This window comes from Diachasma alloeum, unplaced genomic scaffold (genome assembly GCF_001412515.2).
Source record: "Diachasma alloeum isolate Michigan unplaced genomic scaffold, Dall2.0 Dall_scaffold_00371, whole genome shotgun sequence".
NCBI lineage: Eukaryota > Metazoa > Arthropoda > Insecta > Hymenoptera > Braconidae > Diachasma > Diachasma alloeum.
Window position 1 is genome coordinate 1,355,002 of NW_021680510.1, and position 4,905 is coordinate 1,359,906.

General features: G+C 38.4%; 1 protein-coding gene across 3 annotated transcripts in view; it reads right to left on the reverse strand.

Moving 5' to 3' along the window:
* Positions 1-2,009, reverse strand: part of LOC107041670 (LIM/homeobox protein Lhx5) — a 55,055-nt gene extending 53,046 nt beyond the window's left edge. For all 3 annotated transcript variants that reach the window (XM_015262319.1, XM_015262318.1, XM_015262317.1), the window contains exon 1: positions 1,220-2,009. The gene's annotated coding sequence lies outside the window, so the exon portion shown is untranslated. The remainder of the gene's footprint in view (positions 1-1,219) is intronic.
* Between the last annotated feature and the right edge of the window lie 2,896 nt (positions 2,010-4,905).

Below are 4,905 nucleotides of genomic sequence, written 5' to 3' on the forward strand. Positions count from 1 at the left end.
AAGTTTATACATTTATAACAGAAATATTCTTGAAATAAGTAAAAAATTTCAAATAAATATTTTTATTTGATTCAAAATAACCATTTTTTTGTGTGTACCGGAAATTTCGCCCCAAAAATAATCATTATGTGAATTAACCTCTTTGCCCTGTTTCCAAATGCTTCTCAAGCTCCTCTTTAATCGCCATATCTGTCCTCACACGATGAACTTCAACGTTTCATCAATTTTCTTTGATGCTTAACAACTGTTCCCTAACGCAGAGCCAAGGCACTAAGGTACTCCCGGTGGTTTTCCAACTTTGAAACTGGGCGGAGCCTACTTCTTTCCCCCCCCCAGCCACAATCCCTCGGCTACTGGCGCCGTCAACCGAGCAACCACCCCTTCTTCCGCCTGTCGACGGTCCCTGCCCTCCGCGTTCCTTCACTCACAAGCGCCCCGACCTTCACGATTTCTCAATTTTTTACCTCAAGAATTTTAAATCTCGACTTTGATAATTGAAAACAAAATTTTGTGACCATTTTATCACGGGATCTAGTGTTATTCAATCGGAGAAGAAGTTGGCATGCTGTGTAATTGAATTAATAGTTTGGACGAGATTAATTAATGTCTTTATCACCCACCAGTGTCACTGGAGTAATATTAATGAGTGCTATTACGGAGGTGTCTTTATCATGATTTGAAATAAATAAATCATTTGTCATGTTGGATTTTTTTTCAATTCACTATTTTCATTTTTGTGTTCTTCTCAATTTCGATCTTTGACATTATTTTAACATTAAAAAAATAATCACTAAAAATATCAATATTAATACCGATATCAATAATAATATATCAGCAAGAAAAAAATCAAATTCATCAGTACGAATATCAACAAAAAATCAATAGAAATAATTAGTGTAAAGAATCTTCCAAAGAATCCTCAGAATTTATGTCTTTGATATTCTTTTTGGCATAAAAAAACTAATCAACAAAAATATTAATATCAATATCGCTATTAAAAAAACATCAGTAAGAAAAAATCAAATTCATTAATATAAATATAAACATAACTCAATAGAAATAATTTGCGAAAACCAATTATTCTTTCCCTGGACATTTTTCTCATAAAAAAATCCTTCAATTCTTTGAATTTCTGTTTTAATTTTTAATAGAGTTGGGCTTTTATTGCAAATGAATTTGAACTATAAAAATCACGGAAATGAGTGAAATGAGTCCTTACCAATGTTATGGGCCTGGGTGAGAGCAAGAGGAGCACAGGAGCGAGGACCCCCTAGGGTTGTCTCCCTAATCCGGGGGTTGTTGTTGGCGCCAACCCCAGGGGTACCTCCCCCAGTACTGGCTCCGTACCCCTCCACCTCCCCAGCCACGGCACCGGCCGCCCCTGCCCCCACTCTATCAAGGTTCAGTGGGCCCACAATTTGTCCCTCAATGGGCCCAAATCTCTCGAAAAGTCCCGAGGGCCCCAGTGCACCCACTTTTGCTGATATTCCCCACACGCTGGCCAACAACACTCACTGGAGCTCTGTTCAGAGCTCCAATCGCCGGATTAATCCAGATATACCAGAACGATCACACTCACAGCACAAAACACATCAACAAATGATTGACATTAACAATATCAAGGAGATATTCCCGAAATTTCGCTTACGATACTAGAAATTCAGCTAATCTAGTAGATAACGATCAAATTTTAAACTCCAATATTTCTTTCATCTGCTCAAGGGTCATGAGGGTCAACCACTGTTCACCACGAAATATCAAATCCACTGAAATCACTCGAGTCTGAGCCGTGCGATGCGACGGATCGTCTACAGCATCTCATCACTGTCTCCACAAATAATGAAGGCTCATAAATTTTCATCGGCTCAAACTCACTCAAAACCCGGAATCCTCGAAATTTAATTTCTAAAAAATTCCGCCGGCGAATCTCGTGCCCGTAGATGCGACCGACTGAATTCGAAAAAAAGTGTATACGAGTTTCGACGAATCCCGGAGCGCGCTCGCCTCGAGGTTCGCCAGCCGACTGGCCGCACCTGCGGCCTCAAACCCCCCCGCAAGCCGCGACGATACTCCAACGAAAGAGCGGATCTGAGGCCCCGCCCACTCGCACTCACGCACCCCTGAAATCTCGTTTCTCATTGGTTATCGTGGGCATCGAGGGGGCGTGGTTCATCCCCCGACGCACACCGGGACATGGCTGCGGAATGGCTGCGCACGGTGAGCATCGTGGATCCTCTGATTGTTGGCTCGAGTAAGTGGGGGGAGGAGGGGACTACTGAGCGCGACAGTAGCGGCTGCCGATGGTGCCGCCTCGTGACTGGACGGCTATCGATCCCCGGGTTCTGTCTGCCTCACTCTTTCGAAAAGGGCTTCAGACGTTTGTCTCGCTTGTTTTTTTTTTAGTTTAAAACATCAAGTGTATAAACGGCTACTGAGAAAACGCCACAGGTTACTCCGATACTGCAGTGAGATTCTCGCGTGTCTTACATCAACCGGATGGTTCTACTTTCCGGAAAAGGAGAGGGGTGATGACGAGATTTATGGACGAGTTGAAAGGGTGGTGAATAAGTCAAAAATTTTTAAGTTTGCATTTTTATTTTTATTTTTATTTGTTGTTGCAGGGAGAAATTATTCAATGGATTTTGCTTTCCGTTGTACAGAGATTTTTATTTATTATGATGTGGATTTTGGCACAAACATTTTGGCTTCGGGACGTGATTAACTAAAGGAGGAGGGTTGGGTTGTAATTCGGTGGTGGAGGCGTTAAATCGAGAACGAGGAGAAAAGTTTCTCCATGATTATTCCCACCGTTTCCATTCATCTTCAAAAAACTCGCAGGTCCTCACAGAAATTTTAATCAAAAAACGGAGAAAGGAATTAAAGAATACACTGAGAAAAAAAAATTCTAATATCTGAAACATATTTTCTTGAGGGAAGTAAATTATTTTCAATTGCTTAAATCTCAGAATGTGTACACTTCACGGAACTCGAATAAATTTTCATTCATCACTATCGTTCCGCGTTACGTCATGAATATTTTACATATTGCAATATTGGAAGTGCATAACGAAAAAATCATGAAAACATAAAAACTAGAAGATTGACGATTCTTCTACGTGATTTAAGTAAGTTCATTTGCAACAAAATTATACTTGAGTACAAGAATATTTTAAAGCATTAGGTCTTTCTCGGGTCATGTGAGTTGAGATGCTTGAGAGAATTGAGCAATTGAAGAAAATTTACTTGTCTCAAGAAAATGTGCTTCAGATATTGAAAATTTTTTTTCTCAGTGTAGAGAGAAACAATTCTTTCATTAGTTATTCCTCGTCATGTGCAACTTTTTAATAACAGTTATGAAGGACTCGGACGAGTGTCTGTTCACTGTCAGATTTTTTACTTTAATTATATTCTTTGGTTGGGTTATTTCTGTTACAACCCTTAAATAACTAATGGGCTGAAAAGTAGTGCAGAATAAATGAGTGCGCTGATGAAGAATACTTTGTGTGTTCGAAACGGTAGTAATTAGTGGAAGAATTGTTTCGCTCTATTCTTTCCTCTCTTCGGTTTTTGATTAAAATTGCTGTGATGACCGCTAAGGGGGACCCAGCTGAAATTCGTAAGTCTTCGGTTGATGGAAATAACTATTGAGAAAATAGCTACCGAGAAAACTCTGAAAAATTTCGTACCCAATCCATTTTACCCCGTACGTCAGGCTAAAACGTCACTGTTCATGTTTTTGGCTTTGCAAAGCACCACCATTTTCATTCGATTTAAACTTTTTTTTCCATCAAAGATTCCATAGATTAAAACTAGGAATTTTTTTCAATTTTCTCAATTTGACCATAAAAAAATGTTATTTTTTGGTTTACTCGTTTTTTACTTTTTTCATACGGTGTAAAAATTATTATTCTGAGTTGTTGAACATTGAAATAATACAAAACAGGTGTTCAGAATAATTATTTTTATACGGTATAAAAAAAAAAAACAAAATTAGTAAACCGGAAAAAATGAGCTTTTCTATTACCTAATTGAGATAATCCAAAAATAATACCTAATTTTATTCTATGGAATCGAAGGAACGTTAAAAAAAAGTTTAAATGCGATGAAAATTGTGATGCGAGTAGCATTTCAAAGCCAAAAACACGAACAGCGACGTTTTCGACTGACGTATGGGCTAAAGTGGGTTGGGTACGGTGAACTCATCCCAGACTACTCACCCCAAACCAATTCATCCCGGACAACTCAGCTCAAACAAATTCATCCCAAAACAAATCAATCCCACGACAATTTCATTCCAAACAAATTCCAATGGAATTTTTCACGGTCACAACAATAATTCAGGGAAGGAAAAATATTAACTCTATTTTCACAGAAAAAGGCACTAAACACATTAACAGCAAATATTGCAAAAAACGGTCAAATCATTCTTATCCATCTCAACTAACATTCGCCAAATAGGCTACAAGTAATAGACCACAGCATCGATTTACAAAATCAGTACTAAATTTGAAACTTAATCCGATAAGTCACGCGCTTCAGCCAAACAGTGGGGGAGGTTGGGGTAAAATGGACACGTTTGACTTTTTTAAAAATATTAATGATAGGTTGAAATGGTGGTGAAATTTAATTTTTTTTTTCAATGCAAAGAACAATTCTTGCCCTTTGTGATGAGCCCAAACTGAGCTCCATTGATAAATTTGTTTCTGAGTTATGAGTAATTAAAAAAAGTCTAAAGTGTCCATTTTACCCCACCCTCCCCTAATAAGAATAAAAATGGGATGAAATTGTTTGGGATAAATTGTCATGGGATGAATTAACCGGATACCATTTTTAGGCATCTCATGATATATCAATCCCAGCTGATCAATTAAAAACATATGATTGGCTGACTTCCCCCCCCCCCCT